At 38.8% G+C, this 21,027-nt stretch overlaps 1 protein-coding gene across 6 annotated transcripts in view; it reads right to left on the reverse strand.

Moving 5' to 3' along the window:
* ST3GAL4 (ST3 beta-galactoside alpha-2,3-sialyltransferase 4) overlaps positions 1 to 21,027 on the reverse strand; it is a 722,373-nt gene that overhangs the window by 630,130 nt on the left and 71,216 nt on the right. For 5 of the 6 annotated variants that reach the window (XM_053691566.1, XM_053691565.1, XM_053691562.1 and 2 more), the window contains one exon: positions 10,970 to 11,068. The gene's annotated coding sequence lies outside the window, so the exon portion shown is untranslated. Of the gene's footprint in view, positions 1 to 323; positions 446 to 10,969; positions 11,069 to 21,027 lie in introns of those variants that run through there. The other variant, XM_053691567.1, reaches the window with a different exon arrangement.

Here is a 21,027-nt window from a genome sequence, read left to right on the forward strand (position 1 = left end):
ATTTAAGTATTTAGGCATAGTAATACCCACTAATCCACTGGATTTATATAACTTTAATATCCCTCCAATCCCGACTATAATCAAAGATAAACTTAGATGTTGGGAAAACTTACCTCTCTCTATCTCAGGACGGATAGCCCTGTTTAAAATGGTCCTCCTTTCCAAATTATTGTACGTATTACAGAATACAGCACTAATACTTTATGATAGGGATATTCGAGGGCTAAACAGCTGGCTTAGAAGCTTCATCTGGCAGAAGAGAAAACCCAGGATAGTCTTGAACAAATTAACACATGCCAAAATATTTGCTGGCTTTGCATTACCTGATTTACGGCTTTACAATCTCGCTTTTCTAGCACGAATTGCGGCAGACTGGGTCTCCTGCAACAACTATGTCTTAAACAACGCATTGGAAGAAAGTGTTTGTGACCCATATCTCCCACGTGCATTGCTGCATTGTGATCCAAAAGGTATGCCATCTAGAATCAAGGAAATTAAAATGATCTTTAATCCTTTAAAGGCTTGGTGGAGGATAGGGAAGCTTCTTTCTATCAATTGTAAGGTTTCTAAATATCTCCCTATTATGGGGAACCCATTATTCCAAGTTGGATTAGACTCTGCAATTTTCAAGAACTGGCAATCTGTTGGACTGAATACGATAATACAATTTATCGATAAAGAGAAAAAAATATATTAAAACATTTGAAGAAATTAAAAATAGTTTTAACCTTTCCAATAAGGAGTTTTTTGCGTTTTTGCAAGTAAGGCATTACGCATTAGAGCTAATGAAGGAGGGAGAGTGGCAATGGGAATTGGGAGATCTAGAGGACTGGCTCACGTTAGTTAAGAAGGGACGTATGTCCATTTCCTATTGTTATTATCTCTTAGGAGCTGGTGGAGGGAGACACACTCTAGAGAAAATTGCTCAAGACTGGAGACTAATTATGGCTCAGGAATATATTGACCATACATTTATACAAAAATCTATTCACAAAGTGGCCCAGGCTACTCTTTCAGCAACATGGAGAGAGGCTCATCTTAAGTTATTACATAAATTTCACTATACCCTAGAAAAAGGCCATAAGCTTCAGAATATGAATTTTTATAAATGCCCTAAATGCTCTTTGGTCAAGGCAGATCTCATACACATGATGTTTAATTGCCCCTTGATCAGGCAATTTTGGCACAAATTAGAATTCTGGATCAATATTACTCTTAAGATTTCCCCTCTGGAGCTGTCGGCAAGTTTAATTATATTTTGTTTCGATAATCAGATAGAACAACAATTAAATGAAAAGATAATAAGTGTCTCTATTTTGGCAGCCAGGTATTTAATATTTAAAAAATGGAAGACGAGAGAAATTCTCAGTGTGGTAGAAATAAAAAACTTCCTCAAAAAACAATGCATGTTAGAACAACGTGACACGAATATTAATAATGACTCTGACATTAGAAAATTCTTTGGTAAATGGGCACCATTTATTAAATCTCTCCCGGCCACAGAGATAGATTATATTATATTTCCCTTTCAGAACACAGAGCTGGTACTATTGGGGATATGGTAACTGGACAAGACTCGAGGGAGTTACTGGGGGGAGGGGGGGGGAGAGAGGAAGAGTGAGGAAATTCCCCTTTTCTCCCTTTTTCCTTTTTTTTTTTTCTCTCCTCTTGGTGGTTGTGTCGAAAGGTAACAGATGCGATTCTTAACTGCAATAGTGATAGTATAAAGTTGATATGAGGTTGTTTAACTAAGAAGATTTATTTTAAGTATACTAACTCTATAATAACAGGAAGATAATTTAGGAGTATTATTTGGTTGTACAGAGTATAAATAATATACTGGAATGTTTTCTGTTGACTGTATACATAAGTTATAGAGGGGAAAAAGTGATTGTTTTAATTTTGGTTATTATTTTTTGTTCTGGCTTAGGGAAATATAGAAAAAATATATTTCAACAGAAAAAATTTAAAGATTAAGGATTGACAGATTCAAATCTAATAATCAGGTTAATATGGGCTGAAAAAAGCTCACAAATTATTAGAGGGTTTTCTCTCTTCTTTTGTTTATAGGTATAACATTATATAAAAAGGTGTATACTAAATGGTGTATACTAAATGATGCATATAAAAAGGTGTATACTAAATGATGCATATAAAAAAGGTGTATACTAAATGGTGTATACTAAATGATGCATATAAAAAAGTGTATACTAAATGGTGTATATAAAAAGGTGTATACTAAATGATGCATATAAAAAGGTGTATACTAAATGATGCATAAAAAAGGTGTATACTAAATGGTGTATACTAAATGATGCATATAAAAAGGTGTATACTAAATGATGCATATAAAAAGGTGTATACTAAATGATGCATATAAAAAAGGTGTATACTAAATGATGCATATAAAAAGGTGTATACTAAATGATGCATATAAAAAGGTGTATACTAAATGGTGTATATAAAAAAGTGTATACTAAATGGTGTATATAAAAAGGTGTATACTAAATGGTGTATATAAAAAGGTGTATACTAAATGGTGTATATAAAAAGGTGTATACTAAATGGTGTATATAAAAAGGTGTATACTAAATGATGCATATAAAAAGGTGTATACTAAATGATGCATATAAAAAAGGTGTATACTAAATGATGCATATAAAAACATAATTTATGCTTACCTGATAAATGTATTTCTCTTGTAGTGTATCCAGTCCACGGATCATCCATTACTTATGGGATATTAACTCCTCCCCAACAGGAAGTGCAAGAGGATTCACCCAGCAGAGCTGCTATATAGCTCCTCCCCTAACTGCCATTACCAGTCATTCGACCGAAAACATGCAGAGAAAGGAAAACCATAGGGTGCAGTGGTGACTGTAGTTTAATGGAAAAATTACCTGCCTTAAAGTGACAGGGCGGGCCGTGGACTGGATACACTACAAGAGAAATAAATTTATCAGGTAAGCATAAATTATGTTTTCTCTTGTTAAGTGTATCCAGTCCACGGATCATCCATTACTTATGGGATACCAATACCAAAGCTAAAGTACACGGATGACGGGAGGGACAGGCAGGCTCTTTATACGGAAGGAACCACTGCCTGAAGAACCTTTCTCCCAAAAACAGCCTCCGAAGAAGCAAAAGTGTCAAATTTGTAAAATTTGGAAAAAGTATGAAGAGAAGACCAAGTTGCAGCCTTGCAAATCTGTTCAACACAGAAGCCTCATTCTTAAAGGCCCAAGTGGAAGCCACAGCTCTAGTAGAATGTGCTGTAATTCTTTCAGGAGGCTGCTGTCCAGCAGTCTCATAGGCTAACCGTATTATGCTACGAAGCCAAAAGGAGAGAGAGGTAGCCGAAGCTTTTTGACCTCTCCTCTGACCAGAATAAACGACAAACAGGGAAGACGTTTGTCGAAAATCCTTAGTTGCCGGTAGATAAAATTTCAGGGCACGGACTACATCTAGATTGTGTAGCAGACGTTCCTTTTTCGAAGAAGGATTAGGACACAAAGATGGAACCACAATCTCTTGATTGATATTCCTGTTAGTGACCACCTTAGGTAGGAACCCAGGTTTAGTACGCAGAACTACCTTGTCTGAATGAAAAATCAGATAAGGAGAATCACAATGTAAGGCAGATAACTCAGAGACTCTTCGAGCCGAGGAAATCGCCATTAAAAACAGAACTTTCCAAGATAACAACTTGATATCAATGGAATGAAGGGGTTCAAACGGAACTCCCTGTAAAACATTAAGAACTAAGTTCAAACTCCATGGTGGAGCAACAGTTTTAAACACAGGCTTGATCCTAGCTAAAGCCTGACAAAAAGCTTGAACGTCCGGAACTTCTGACAGACGTTTGTGTAAAAGAATGGACAGAGCTGAAATCTGTCCCTTTAAGGAACTAGCGGATAAACCCTTTTCTAAACCTTCTTGTAGAAAAGACAATATCCTCGGAATCCTAACCTTACTCCATGAGTAACTCTTGGATTCGCACCAATATAAGTATTTGCGCCATATCTTATGGTAAATCTTTCTGGTAACAGGCTTCCTAGCCTGTATTAAGGTATCAATAACTGACTCAGAAAAACCACGTTTTGATAAAATCAAGCGTTCAATTTCCAAGCAGTCAGCTTCAGAGAAATTAGATTTTGATGTTTGAAGGGACCCTGGATCAGAAGGTCCTGTTTCAGAGGTAGCGACCAAGGTGGACAGGATGACATGTCCACTAGATCTGCATACCAAGTCCTGCGTGGCCATGCAGGCGCTATTAGAATCACTGATGCTCTCTCCTGTTTGATTCTGGCAATCAATCGAGGAAGCATCGGGAAGGGTGGAAACACATAAGCCATCCCGAAGGTCCAAGGTGCTGTCAAAGCATCTATCAGAACCGCTCCCGGATCCCTGGATCTGGACCCGTAACGAGGAAGCTTGGCGTTCTGTCGAGACGCCATGAGATCTATCTCTGGTTTGCCCCAACGTCGAAGTATTTGGGCAAAGACCTCCGGATGAAGTTCCCACTCCCCGGATGAAAAGTCTGACGACTTAAGAAATCCGCCTCCCAGTTCTCCACTCCCGGGATGTGGATTGCTGACAGGTGGCAAGAGTGAGACTCTGCCCAGCGAATTATCTTTGATACTTCCATCATTGCTAGGGAGCTTCTTGTCCCTCCCTGATGGTTGATGTAAGCTACAGTCGTGATGTTGTCCGACTGAAACCTGATGAACCCCCGAGTTGTTAACTGGGGCCAAGCCAGAAGGGCATTGAGAACTGCTCTCAATTCCAGAATGTTTATTGGTAGGAGACTCTCCTCCTGATTCCATTGTCCCTGAGCCTTCAGAGAATTCCAGACAGCGCCCCAACCTAGTAGGCTGGCGTCTGTTGTTACAATTGTCCAGTCCGGCCTGCTGAATGGCATCCCCCTGGACAGATGTGGCCGAGAAAGCCACCATAGAAGAGAATTTCTGGTCTCTTGATCCAGATTCAGAGTAGGGGACAAGTCTGAGTAATCCCCATTCCACTGACTTAGCATGCACAATTGCAGCGGTCTGAGATGTAGGCGTGCAAAGGGTACTATGTCCATTGCTGCTACCATTAAGCCGATCACCTCCATGCATTGAGCTACTGACGGGTGTTGAATGGAATGAAGGACACGGCATGCATTTTGAAGCTTTGTTAACCTGTCTTCTGTCAGGTAAATCTTCATTTCTACAGAATCTATAAGAGTCCCCAAGAAGGGAACTCTTGTGAGTGGAAAGAGAGAACTCTTCTTTTCGTTCACCTTCCATCCATGCGACCTTAGAAATGCCAGTACTAACTCTGTATGAGACTTGGCAGTTTGAAAGCTTGAAGCTTGTATCAGAATGTCGTCTAGGTACGGAGCTACCGCAATTCCTCGCAGTCTTAGTACCGCCAGAAGAGCACCCAGAACCTTTGTGAAGATTCTCGGAGCCGTAGCCAATCCGAATGGAAGAGCTACAAACTGGTAATGCCTGTCTAGAAAGGCAAACCTTAGATACCGGTAATGATCTTTGTGAATCGGTATGTGAAGGTAAGCATCCTTTAAATCCACTGTGGTCATGTACTGACCCTTTTGGATCATGGGTAAAATTGTCCGAATAGTCTCCATTTTGAACGATGGAACTCTTAGGAATTTGTTTAGGATCTTTAAATCCAGGATTGGCCTGAAAGTTCCCTCTTTTTTGGGAACCACAAACAGATTTGAGTAAAACCCTTGTCCCTGTTCCGACCGTGGAACTGGATGGATTACTCCCATTAATAAAAGCTCTTGTACGCAGCGTTTCTTTATTTGGTTTGTTGACAACCTTGACAGATGAAATCTCTCTCTTGGGGGAGAGTATTTGAAGTCCAGAAGGTATCCCTAAGATATTATCTCTAGCGCCCAGGGATCCTGGACATCTCTTGCCCAAGCCTGGGCGAAGAGAGAAAGTCTGCCCCCCACTAGATCCGTTCCCGGATCGGGGGCCCTCAATTCATGCTGTTTTAGGGGCACCAGCAGGTTTCCTGGCCTGCTTGCCCTTGTTCCAGGACTGGTTAGGTCTCCAGCCTTGTCTGTAGCGAGCAACAGATCCTTCTTGTTTTGGAGCAGAGGAAGTTGATGCTGCTCCTGCTTTGAAATTCCGAAAGGAACGAAAATTAGATTGTCTAGCCTTAGGTTTGGCTCTGTCTTGAGGCAGGGCATGGCCTTTACCTCCTGTAATGTCAGCGATAATTTCTTTCAATCCGGGCCCGAATAAGGTCTGCCCTTTGAAAGGTATATTAAGAAATTTAGACTTAGAAGTAACGTCAGCTGACCAGGATTTTAGCCACAGTGCTCTGCGCGCCTGAATGGCGAATCCGGAATTCTTAGCCGTAAGCTTAGTTAAATGTACTACGGCATCTGAAATAAATGAGTTAGCTAACTTAAGAGCTTTAAGCCTGTGTGTAATCTCATCTAATGGAGCTGATTCAAGTGTCCCTTCCAGAGACTCAAACCAAAATGCTGCTGCAGCCGTGACAGGCGCAATGCATGCAAGGGGTTGCAATATAAAACCTTGTTGAACAAACATTTTCTTAAGGTAACCCTCTAACTTTTTATCCATTGGATCTGAAAAGGCACAGCTATCCTCCACCGGGATAGTGGTACGCTTAGCTAAAGTAGAAACTGCTCCCTCCACCTTAGGGATCGTTTGCCATAAGTCCCGTGTGGTGGTGTCTATTGGAAACATCTTTCTAAATATCGGAGGGGGTGAGAACGGCACACCGGGTCTATCCCACTCCTTAGTAACAATTTCAGTAAGTCTCTTAGGTATAGGAAAAACGTCAGTACTCGACGGTACCGCAAAATATTTATCCAACCTACACATTTTTTCTGGTATTGCAACTGTGTTACAATCATTCAGAGCCGCTAACACCTCCCCTAGTAATACACGGAGGTTTTCCAGCTTAAATTTAAAATTTGAAATATCTGAATCCAATCTGTTTGGATCAGAACCGTCAGCCGCAGAATGAAGCTCTCCGTCCTCATGTTCTGCAAGTTGTGACGCAGTATCTGACATGGCCCTAACATTATCAGCGCACTCTGTTCTCACCCCAGAGTGATCACGCTTACCTCTTAGTTCTGGTAATTTAGCCAAAACTTCAGTCATAACAGTAGCTATATCCTGTAATGTGATTTGTAATGGCCGCCCAGATGTACTCGGCGCCACAATATCACGCACCCCCCGAGCGGGAGATGCAGGTACTGACACGTGAGGCGAGTTAGTCGGCATAACTCTCCCCTCGTTGTTTGGTGAAATGTGTTCAATTTGTACAGATTGACTTTTATTTAAAGTAGCATCAATACAGTTAGTACATAAATTTCTATTGGTCTCCACTTTGGCATTAGCACATATAGCACAGATGTCTTCCTCTGAATCAGACATGTTTAACACACTAGCAAATAAACTAGCAACTTGGAAATACTTTTCAAGTAATTTACTATAATATGAAAACGTACTGTGCCTATAAGAAGCACAGAAAGAGTTATGACAGTTGAAAGTTAATAAACTGAAAGGTTATAGCATCAAATCTTTGTAAAAAACACAATTTTAGCAAAGGCTTGTTCCCATTAGCGAAGGATAACTAACCCTGATAGCAGAAAAAAAAGTTACAGAAATAAACGTTTTTTTATCACAGTCAACTACAATCTCACAGCTCTGCTGTGAATGATTACCTCCCTCAAAACAAGTTTTGAAGACCCCTGAGTTCTGTAGAGATGAACCGGATCATGCAGGAAATACAATGAGCTTCTGACTGAATTTTTTGACCTCCCCCTCACACACAACAGTGAGAGAGATCAGTAAACTGTCATAAATTAAATAAAACAACTGCCAAGTGGAAAAAATAATGCCCAAAACATTTTATTCACCCAGTACCTCAGAAAATGAAACGATTTTACATGCCAGCAAAAAACGTTTAACATAAATTAAGTGTTATTAAAGAGCCTGTTGCCAGTCCCTGCAAATTAGGCTAAAGTCTTATGCACACAGTATAATTCCAGTGAAGTGCCATTCCCCAGAATACTGAAGTGTAAAATATACATACATGACAGCCTGATACCAGTTGCTGCTACTGCATTTAAGGCTGAGTTTACATTATATCGGTATGGCAGAATTTTCTCATCAATTCCATTGTCAGAAAATAATAAGCTGCTACATACCTCTTTGCAGATTAATCTGCCCGCTGTCCCCTGATCTGAAGTTTACCTCTCCTCAGATGGCCGAGAAACAGCAATATGATCTTAACTACGCCGGCTAAAATCATAGTAAAAACTCAGGTAGATTCTTCTTCAAATTCTACCAGAGAAGGAATAACACACTCCGGTGCTATTATAAAATAACAAACTTTTGATTGAAGGTATAAAACTAAATATAATCACCATAGTCCTCTCACACATCCTATCTAGTCGTTGGGTGCAAGAGAATGACTGGTAATGGCAGTTAGGGGAGGAGCTATATAGCAGCTCTGCTGGGTGAATCCTCTTGCACTTCCTGTTGGGGAGGAGTTAATATCCCATAAGTAATGGATGATCCGTAGACTGGATACACTTAACAAGAGAAAAGGTGTATACTAAATGGTGTATATAAAAAGGTGTATACTAAATGGTGTATATAAAAAGGTGTATACTAAATGGTGCATATAAAAAGGTGTATACTAAATGGTGTATATAAAAAGGTGTATACTAAATGGTGCATATAAAAAGGTGTATACTAAATGGTGTATATAAAAAGGTGTATACTAAATGGTGTATATAAAAAGGTGTATACTAAATGGTGCATATAAAAAGGTGTATACTAAATGATGCATATAAAAAGGTGTATACTAAATGGTGCATATAAAAAGGTGTATACTAAATGGTGCATATAAAAAGGTGTATACTAAATGGTGCATATAAAAAGGTGTATACTAAATGGTGCATATAAAAAGGTGTATACTAAATGATGCATATAAAAAGGTGTATACTAAATGGTGCATATAAAAAGGTGTATACTAAATGGTGCATATAAAAAGGTGTATACTAAATGATGCATATAAAAAGGTGTATACTAAATGGTGCATATAAAAAGGTGTATACTAAATGATGCATATAAAAAGGTTTATACTAAATTATGTGTGGCTTCATTCTTTTGAACTTTATTAATTACTTCTCATTCCCACACTGATTTTGACCTTTTGAAATAAGAGGCTTATGCTATACTTTGGGGTGTGGTTCTTTGCTTTGAAATAAGAACTTACACAAGAGTACAGCATTAGGACAGCTTCCACAAATCTTGCAGCTGCAATCTCTGTTTGCACTAATTCATTTGCCTTAAAGGGAAATAAATTCAAACTCTTTTCTTTTATGATTTAGATAGAGCATACAATTTTAAACAATTTAATTATTTTCTCTAATTTGTTCCTCTTGGCATCCTTATTTGAAAATCATACCTAGGTAGGCTTAAGAGTAACAATGATTGGTTGCTGCAAAAATATGTCTATTGACATTGGCTCACTCGGTGTGTTCAGCTATCTTCCACAAGTGCATTGCAGCCACCAATCAGCAAGCACTACCCAGGTGCTAAAACCAAAAATGGGCTAGCTGCTAAGCTTAAATTCCTGCTTTTCAAATAAAGATACCAAGATAACAAAGAAAAAATGATAATGTGAGGAAATTAGAAAGTTGCTTAACATTGCTGCTCTATCTGATTCATGAAAGAAAAAAAGTGAGCCTCGTATCTTACGAAGGTTTAGCGCTGATTCAACTTGGTTACTATTGCACAGAATGATTTGCCTATCATGATTGTTTATGCAAAACTGATAATAGACCTTTTAAAAACATGTGACAGCATAAAAGCTTAGGGAGGGAGGGGAAAGTAAACAAAAGCTCACATAAATTGCATAAAAAGTATTAACCCAAGCCTCCCTGGGAGAAAGTGAAACAAACATTTTTTTAGATGTATTTTACAGCAAAATGCTGCAAAATAAATAATGAATGTATATTGCAATAATGAAACATTTCATGCATTGTTGAAATGTCAAGTTTAATTATTGGTCCTTTAAAGTGAAAGTAAACTTTCACAAATGAATCACCGGGTTTTAAAAATCCTATTAAAAACAGGGGCACTTTCATTCATGAAAGTTTACATTTTACCGGTTTTGTTAAAATACCATTTCTTCTTGCAAAGCCGGAGCAGCGCTTCCCCACCCGCCTCTCATCTCTTCATACGTCAGCAATGAAGAATCTGGCTTCCTCCAATCACGACGTCGCCTCAGGCAAGGTTTGCTCTGGGGGGGAAGCCATGATTGCAGGAAGCCGGATTTGTCATTGCTGACGTAAGAAGAGACGAGCGACGGGTGGGGGAAGCGCTGCTCTGGCTTTGCAAGAAGAAAAGGTAAGTATTTTAACAAAACCGGTGAAATGTAAACTTTTATGAAAGAAAGTGCCCATGTTTTTAAAAGCATTTTTAAAAACCGGGCACTTATTTGTGAGAGTTTACATTCACTTTAACTGCAAACTGGTGAGGACTAAGTTTTAACCTATATATAAGCATTATTATATGGCTTTATCAAATACACACACACATGTACGCACATACATGCATATTCTGATTTTAGTTGTAGGAGTTGTTTTATATGGAGATCCCTCGGTCTCAGAATGACTGGGAATATTTTTTAGAGCGGCCCCGATGGCTTATAAAATTGATAAATATTGCTTCATTATTTGGAATTTTGGGTATTGATTTTTGTTCTAATCTTAAACTAACTTTTATATTTGAGATTATGCAAAGATTATTTCCATTAAGAGCTTGTTTGTGAACACATTCCAACTGTGCAGAATGTGCATAATAACTAATACATTTTGAAACACCATTAAAAAAAAAAATCAAAACTGACACAAAAACTAACAAGACACAGAATTATGTTTAACAGGGAAAATATTACTTACCTATTTTATAGCTTTATTTGAATATTCCCAAAACAATTCTGCCTCTGCATTCCCCACTGCCCACCAACTGTAAAGTCCCGTGAATCACTCCAGTATGAGCTGCAGACAATAAACAAGTATATTTTAAATCATGTTTAAAGGGACAGTATACACTAATTGTCATATAACTGCATGTAATAGACACTACTATACAGAATATGTACAGATACTGATATTAATATACAGTATATACTAATTGTCATATAACTGCATGTAATAGACACTACTATACAGAATATGTACTGATATAAATATACAGTATACACTAATTACATATAACTGCATGTAATAGACACTACTATACAGAATATGTACAGATACTGATATAAATATACAGTATACACTAATTGTCATATAACTGCATGTAATAGACACTACTATACAGAATATGTACAGATACTGATATAAATATACAGTATACACTAATTGTCATATAACTGTATGTAATAGACACTACTATACAGAATATGTACAGATACTGATATAAATATAAATATACAGTATACACTAATTGTCATATAACTGCATGTAATAGACACTACTATACAGAATATGTACAGATACTGATATAAATATAAATATAAATATACAGTATACAGTAATTGTCATATAACTGCATGTAATAGACACTACTATACAGAATATGTACAGATTCTGATATAAATATACAGTATACACTAATTGTCATATAACTGCATGTAATAGACACTACTATACAGAATATGTACAGATACTGATATAAATATACAGTATACACTAATTGTCATATAACTGCATGTAATAGACACTACTATACAGAATATGTACAGATACTGATATAAATATACAGTATACACTAATTGTCATAACTGCATGTAATAGACAATACTATACAGAATATGTACAGATACTGATATAAATATACAGTATATACTAATTGTCATATAACTGCATGTAATAGACACTACTATACAGAATATGTACAGATACTGATATAAATATACACTAATTGTCATATAACTGCATGTAATAGACACTACTATACAGAATATGTACAGATACTGATATAAATATACAGTATACACTAATTGTCATATAACTGCATGTAATAGACACTACTATACATAATATATACAGATACTGATATAAATATACAGTATACACTAATTGTCATATAACTGCATGTAACATACACTACTATACAGAATATGTACAGATACTGATATAAATATACAGTATACACTAATTGTCATATAACTGCATGTAATAGACACTACTATACAGAATATGTAGATACTGATATAAATATACAGTATACACTAATTGTCATATAACTGCATGTAACAGACACTACTATACAGAATATGTACAGACACTGATATAAATATACAGTATACACTAATTACATATAACTGCATGTAATAGACACTACTATACAGAATATGTACAGACACTGATATAAATATACAGTATACACTAATTGTCATATAACTGCATGTAATAGACACTACTATACAGAATATGTACAGATACTGATATAAATATACAGTATACACTAATTACATATAACTGCATGTAATAGACACTACTATACAGAATATGTACAGACACTGATATAAATATACAGTATACACTAATTGTCATATAACTGCATGTAATAGTCACTACTATACAGAATATGTACAGATACTGATATAAATATACAGTATACACTAATTGTCATATAACTGCATGTAATAGACACTACTATACAGAATATGTACAGATACTGATATAAATATACAGTATACACTAATTGTCATATAACTGCATGTAATAGACACTACTATACAGAATATGTACAGATACTGATATAAATATACAGTATACACTAATTGTCATATAACTGCATGGCTCCCAGTTTAGCACTGTTGATGAAGTTTGACTGTAACACCCAGTTAAAGGGGCTGGGAAAACAAGAAGAGCAAACACTCCCCTGTATATGAAAAGACAGATTACACAAACTGGAGCCAGCAGTAGTCTGTAAGCAAGTGTATACATCTAGGCCTAGATTTGGAGTTCGGCGGTAGCCGTCAAAACCAGCGTTAGAGGCTCCTAACGCTGGTTTTGGGCGCCCGCTGGTATTTGGAGTCAGTGATTAAAGGGTCTAACGCTCACTTTTCAGCCGCGACTTTTCCATACCGCAGATCCCCCTACGCCATTTGCGTAGCCTATCTTTTCAATGGGATCTTTCTAACGCTGGTATTTAGAGTCGTTTCTGAAGTGAGCGTTAGAGCTCTAACGACAAGATTCCAGCCGCCTGAAAATAGCAGGAGTTAAGAGCTTTCTGGCTAACGCCGGTTTATAAAGCTCTTAACTACTGTACCCTAAAGTACACTAACACCCATAAACTACCTATGTACCCCTAAACCGAGCTCCCCCCACATCGCCGCCACTCGATTAAAATTTTTAACCCCTAATCTGCCGACCGCCACCTACGTTATCCCTATGTACCCCTAATCTGCTACCCCTAACACCGCCGACCCCTATATTATATTTATTAACCCCTAATCTGCCCCCCACAACGTCGCCGACACCTGCCTACACTTATTAACCCCTAATCTGCCGAGCGGACCTGAGCGCTACTATAATAAAGTTATTAACCCCTAATCCGCCTCACTAACCCTATCATAAATAGTATTAACCCCTAATCTGCCCTCCCTAACATCGCCGACACCTACCTTCAATTATTAACCCCTAATCTTCCGATCGGAGCTCACCGCTATTCTAATAAATGTATTAACCCCTAAAGCTAAGTCTAACCCTAACACTAACACCCCCCTAAGTTAAATATAATTTTTATCTAACGAAATAAATTAACTCTTATTAAATAAATGATTCCTATTTAAAGCTAAATACTTACCTGTAAAATAAACCCTAATATAGCTACAATATAAATTATAATTATATTATAGCTATTTTAGGATTAATATTTATTTTACAGGCAACTTTGTAATTATTTTAACCAGGTACAATAGCTATTAAATAGTTAAGAACTATTTAATAGTTACCTAGTTAAAATAATAACAAATTTACCTGTAAAATAAATCCTAACCTAAGATATAATTAAACCTAACACTACCCTATCAATAAAATAATTAAATAAACTACCTACAATTACCTACAATTAACCTAACACTACACTATCAATAAATTAATTAAACACAATTCCTACAAATAAATACAATTAAATAAACTAGCTAAAGTACAAAAAATAAAAAAGAACTAAGTTACAGAAAATAAAAAAATATTTACAAACATAAGAAAAATATTACAACAATTTTAAACTAATTACACCTACTCTAAGCCCCCTAATAAAATAACAAAGCCCCCCAAAATAAAAAATTCCCTACCCTATTCTAAATTAAAAAAGTTACAAGCTCTTTTACCTTACCAGCCCTGAACAGGGCCCTTTGCGGGGCATGCCCCAAGAATTTCAGCTCTTTTGCCTGTAAAAAAAAACATACAATCCCCCCCCCCAACATTACAACCCACCACCCACATACCCCTAATCTAACCCAAACCCCCCTTAAATAAACCTAACACTAATCCCCTGAAGATCTTCCTACCTTGTCGTCACCATCCAGGTATCACCGATCCGTCCTGGCTCCAAGATCTTCATCCAACCCAAGCGGGGGTTGGCGATCCATAATCCGGTGCTGAAGAGGTCCAGAAGAGGCTCCAAAGTCTTCCTCCTATCCGGCAAGAAGAGGACATCCGGACCGGCAAACATCTTCTCCAAGCGGCATCTTCGATCTTCTTCCATCCGGAGCGAAGTGGCAGGATCCTGAAGACCTCCAGCGCGGAACATCCATCCGGACCGACGACTGAACGACGAATGACTGTTCCTTTAAGGGACGTCATCCAAGATGGCGTCCCTCGAATTCCGATTGGCTGATAGGATTCTATCAGCCAATCGGAATTAAGGTAGGAATTTTCTGATTGGCTGATGGAATCAGCCAATCAGAATCTAGTTCAATCCGATTGGCCGATCCAATCAGCCAATCAGATTGAGCTCGCATTCTATTGGCTGATCGGAACAGCCAATAGAATGCGAGCTCAATCTGATTGGCTGATTGGATCAGCCAATCGGATTGAACTTGATTCTGATTGGCTGATTCCATCAGCCAATCAGAAAATTCCTACCTTAATTCCGATTGGCTGATAGAATCCTATCAGCCAATCGGAATTCGAGGGACGCCATCTTGGATGACGTCCCTTAAAGGAACAGTCATTCGTCGTTCAGTCGTCGGTCCGGATGGATGTTCCGCGCTGGAGGTCTTCAGGATCCTGCCACTTCGCTCCGGATGGAAGAAGATCGAAGATGCCGCTTGGAGAAGATGTTTGCCGGTCCGGATGTCCTCTTCTTGCCGGATAGGAGGAAGACTTTGGAGCCTCTTCTGGACCTCTTCAGCACCGGATTATGGATCGCCAACCCCCGCTTGGGTTGGATGAAGATCTTGGAGCCAGGACGGATCGGTGATACCTGGATGGTGAAGACAAGGTAGGAAGATCTTCAGGGGCTTAGTGTTAGGTTTATTTAAGGGGGGTTTGGGTTAGATTAGGGGTATGTGGGTGGTGGGTTGTAATGTTGGGGGGGGGTATTGTATGTTTTTTTTTACAGGCAAAAGAGCTGAAATTCTTGGGGCATGCCCCGCAAAGGGCCCTGTTCAGGGCTGGTAAGGTAAAAGAGCTTGTAACTTTTTTAATTTAGAATAGGGTAGGGAATTTTTTATTTTGGGGGGCTTTGTTATTTTATTAGGGGGCTTAGAGTAGGTGTAATTAGTTTAAAATTGTTGTAATATTTTTCTTATGTTTGTAAATATTTTTTTATTTTCTGTAACTTAGTTCTTTTTTATTTTTTGTACTTTAGCTAGTTTATTTAATTGTATTTATTTGTAGGAATTGTGTTTAATTAATTTATTGATAGTGTAGTGTTAGGTTAATTGTAGGTAATTGTAGGTAGTTTATTTAATTATTTTATTGATAGGGTAGTGTTAGGTTTAATTATATCTTAGGTTAGGATTTATTTTACAGGTAAATTTGTTATTATTTTAACTAGGTAACTATTAAATAGTTCTTAACTATTTAATAGCTATTGTACCTGGTTAAAATAATTACAAAGTTGCCTGTAAAATAAATATTAATCCTAAAATAGCTATAATATAATTATAATTTATATTGTAGCTATATTAGGATTTATTTTACAGGTAAGTATTTAGCTTTAAATAGGAATCATTTATTTAATAAGAGTTAATTTATTTCGTTAGATAAAAATTATATTTAACTTAGGGGGGTGTTAGTGTTAGGGTTAGACTTAGCTTTAGGGGTTAATCCATTTATTAGAATAGCGGTGAGCTCCGATCGGAAGATTAGGGGTTAATAATTGAAGGTAGGTGTCGGCAATGTTAGGGAGGGCAGATTAGGGGTTAATACTATTTATGATAGGGTTAGTGAGGCGGATTAGGGATTAATAACTTTATTATAGTAGCGCTCAGGTCCGCTCGGCAGATTAGGGGTTAATAAGTGTAGGCAGGTGTCGGCGACGTTGAGGGGGGCAGATTAGGGGTTAATAAATATAATATAGGGGTCGGCGATGTTAGGGCAGCAGATTAGGGGTACATAGGGATAACGTAGGTTGCGGCGGTTTACGGAGCGGCAGATTAGGGGTTTAAAAAAATATGCAGGGGTCAGCGATAGCGGGGGCGGCAGATTAGGGGTTAATAAGTGTAAGGTTAGGGGTCTTTAGACTCGGGGTACATGTTAGAGTGTTAGGTGCAGACGTAGGAAGTGTTTCCCCATAGGAAACAATGGGGCTGCGTTAGGAGCTGAACGCTGCTTTTTTGCAGGTGTTAGGTTTTTTTTCAGCTCAAACAGCCCCATTGTTTCCTATGGGGGAATCGTGCACGAGCACATTTTTGAGGCCGGCCGCGTCCGTAAGCAACTCTGGTATCGAGAGTTGCATTTGCGGTAAAAATGCTCTACGCTCCTTTTTTGGAGCCTAACGCAGCATTTGTTTGAACTCTCGATACCAGAGTTAAATTTATGGTGCGGCCAGAAAAAAGCCCGTGGAGCGTTAACAGCCCTTTTACCGCCGAACTCCAAATCTAGGCCCTAGTTTGGTTAGGAGTCTGAAAATCAGCAGAATGTTATTAAAAATAAGCAAAACTATACATTGTTACAAAAACACCCCCAGATGGACAAATGGATAATCTACAAAACATTTATGCAAAGAAAAATCTAGTGTACCTTTAAGATACAAAGGAAAGGTTGTGTCCCTTTAAACACTTTTAAAACCTTTAAAACTGTTTTGCTACTGTATTTCCAGATTTTAATTTCTCTTGTAAGGTGTATCCAGTCCAGGGATCATCCATTACTTGTGGGATATTCTCCTTCCCAACAGGAAGTTGCAAGAGGATCACCCACAGCAGAGCTGCTATATAGCTCCTCCCCTAACTGCCATACCCAGTCATTATCTTGCAACTCTCAACATAGCTGGATGTAGTAAGAGGAAAGTGGTGTAATATAGTTAGTTTTTTCTTCAATCAAGAGTTTATTGTTTTTAAATGGTACCGGAGTCGTACTATTTTATCTCAGGCAGCATTTAGAAGAAGAATCTGCCTGTGTTTTCTATGATCTTAGCAGAAGTAACTAAGATCCACTGCTGTTCTCACATATATCTGAGGAGTGAGGTAACTTCAGAGGGAGAATAGCGTGCAGGGTATCCTGCAATAAGGTATGTGCAGTTTTAAGTTTTTCTAGGGATGGAATTGCTAGAAAATGCTGCTGATACCGAATTAATGTAAGTTAAGCCTAAATACAGTGATTTAATAGCGACTAGTATCAGGCTTGCTATCAGAGGTATATACTCTGATTAATGTGCAATATAAAACGTTTGCTGGCATGTTTAATCGTTTTTATATATGCTTTGGTGATAAAACTTATTGGGGCCTAGTTTTTTCCACATGGCTGGCTTTATTTTTACCTAGAAACAGTTTCCTGAGGCTTTCCACTGTTATAGTATAAAAGTTACAGTTGGTGCAGTTAAAATTACAAACTGTGACATTCAGCTTCCCTCAGCAGTCCCCTGCATGCTATAGGACATCTCTGAAGGGCTCAAAAGGCTTCTGTTATGACTGTTTTAAAAAATGTATTTTTCGTTTTGTTAATCTGTTTTTTGTATTAAGGGGTTAATCATCCATTTGCAAGTGGGTGCAATGCTCTGCTAACTTGTTACATACACTGTAAAAATTTTGTTAGTTTAACTGCCTTTTTTCACTGTTATTTCAAATTTTGGCAAAATTTGTTTCTCTTAAAGGCACAGTAAAGTTTTTTTATATTGCTTGTTAACTTGATTAAAGTGTTTTCCAAGCTTACTAGTCTCATTGCTAGTCTGTATAAACATGTCTGACATAGAGGAAACTCCTTGTTCATTATGTTTAAAAGCCATGGTGGAACCCCATAGGAGAATGTGTACTAAATGTATTGATTTCACTTTAAACAATAAAGATCAGCTGTTATCTTTAAAAGAATTATCACCAGAGGATTCTGACGAGGGGGAAGTTATGCCGACTAACTCTCCCCACGTGTCGGACCCTTTGATTCCCGCTCAAGGGACTCACGCTAAAATGGCTCCAAGTACATCAAAGACGCCCATAGCGATTACTTTGCAGGACATGGCGGCAATCATGGATAATACCCTGTCAGCGGTATTAGCCAGACTGCCTGAATTCAGAGGAAAGCGCAATAGAAATGGGGTTAGACGTAATACAGAGCGCGCAGATGCTTTAAGGCCCATGTCTGATACTGCGTCACAATATGCAGAAGCTGAGGAAGGAGAGCTTCAGTCTGTGGGTGACATTTCTGATTCGGGGAAACCTGATTCAGATATTTCTACTTTTAAATTTAAGCTTGAGAACCTCCGTGTATTGCTTGGGGAGGTATTAGCTGCTCTGAATGACTGTGACACAATTGCAGTACCAGAGAAATTGTGTAGACTGGATAAATACTATGCAGTGCCGGTGTGTACTGATGTTTTTCCAATTCCTAAAAGGTTTACAGAAATTATTAATAAGGAGTGGGATAGACCCGGTGTGCCGTTTTCTCCCCCTCCTATTTTTAGAAAAATGTTTCCAATAGACGCCACCACACGGGACTTATGGCAGACGGTTCCTAAGGTGGAGGGAGCAGTTTCTACTTTAGCAAAGCGTACCACTATCCCTGTCGAGGACAGTTGTGCTTTTTCAGATCCAATGGATAAAAAATTAGAAGGTTACCTTAAGAAAATGTTTATTCAACAAGGTTTTATCCTGCAGCCCCTTGCATGCATTGCGCCTGTCGCTGCTGCTGGGGCGTTCTGGTTTGAGTCTCTGGAAGAGGCCTTTCAGACAGCTACTCCATTGACTGAAATACTTGACAAGCTTAGAACACTTAAGCTAGCTAATTCTTTTGATTCTGATGCCATTGTTCATTTGACTAAACTAACGGCTAAGAATTCTGGATTCGCCATCCAGGCGCGTAGGGCGCTATGGCTTAAATCTTGGTCAGCTGACGTGACTACAAAGTCTAAATTACTTAACATTCCCTTCAAGGGGCAGACCCTATTCGGGCCTGGTTTGAAGGAAATTATTGCTGACATTACTGGAGGAAAGGGTCATACCCTTCCTCAGGACAGGGCCAGATCAAGGGCCAAACAGTCTATTTTTCGTGCCTTTCGAAATTTCAAGGCAGGTGCAGCATCAACTTCCTCTGCTACAAAACAAGAGGGAACTTTTGCTCAATCCAAGCCGGGCTGGAAACCTAACCAGTCCTGGAACAAAGGCAAGCAGGCCAGAAAGCCTGCTGCTGCCTCTAAGACAGCATGAAGGAACGGCCCCCTATCCGGTAACGGATCTAGTAGGGGCAGACTTTCTCTCTTCGCCCAGGCGTGGACAAGAGATGTTCAGGATCCCTGGGCGTTGGAGATCATATCTCAGGGATATCTTCTGGACTTCAAAGCTTCCCCTCCTCAAGGGAGATTTCACCTTTCGAGATTATCTGTAAACCAGATAAAGAAAGAGGCATTCTTACGCTGTGTGCAAGACCTCCTAGTTATGGGAGTGATCTGTCCAGTTCCACAGACGGAACAGGGACAGGGCTTTTATTCAAATCTGTTCGTGTTTCCCAAAAAAGAGGGAACCTTCAGACCCATTTTGGATCTAAAGATCTTAAACAAATTCCTCAGAGTTCCATCGTTCAAAATGGAAACTATTCGGACCATCCTACCTATGATCCAGGAGGGTCAGTACATGACCACAGTGGATTTGAAGGATGCTTACCTTCAAATACCGATTCACAAAGATCATCATCGGTTCCTAAGGTTTGCCTTTCTGGACAGGCATTACCAATTTGTGGCTCTTCCCTTAGGGTTAGCTACAGCTCCAAGAATCTTTACAAAGGTTCTGGGATCGCTTCTGGCGGTCCTAAGACCGCGAGGTATACCAGTGGCCCCTTATCTGGACGACATCCTGATACAGGCGTCAAGCTTTCAGATTGCCAAGTCACATACGGACATAGTTCTGGCATTTCTCAAGTCACATGGGTGGAAGGTGAACGAGGAAAAGAGTTCTCTATCCCCACTCACAAGAGTCTCCTTCCTAGGGACTCTGATAGATTCTGTAGAAATGAAGATTTACCTGACAGAATCCAGGTTATCAAAGCTCTAAAATCTTGCCGTGTTCTTCATTCTATTCCGCGCCCTTCGGTGGCTCAGTGTATGGAAGTAATCGGCTTGATGGTAGCGGCGATGGACATAGTACCATTTGCGCGCCTACACCTCAGACCGCTGCAACTATGCATGCTCAGTCAGTGGAATGGGGATTACACAGATTTGTCCCCTCTGCTAAATCTGGATCAAGAGACCAGAGATTCTCTTCTCTGGTGGCTTTCTCGGGTCCATCTGTCCAAAAGGTATGACCTTTCGCAGGCCAGATTGGACAATTGTAACAACAGATGCCAGCCTT

The sequence above is a fragment of the Bombina bombina genome, chromosome 8, assembly GCF_027579735.1.
Source record: "Bombina bombina isolate aBomBom1 chromosome 8, aBomBom1.pri, whole genome shotgun sequence".
NCBI lineage: Eukaryota > Metazoa > Chordata > Amphibia > Anura > Bombinatoridae > Bombina > Bombina bombina.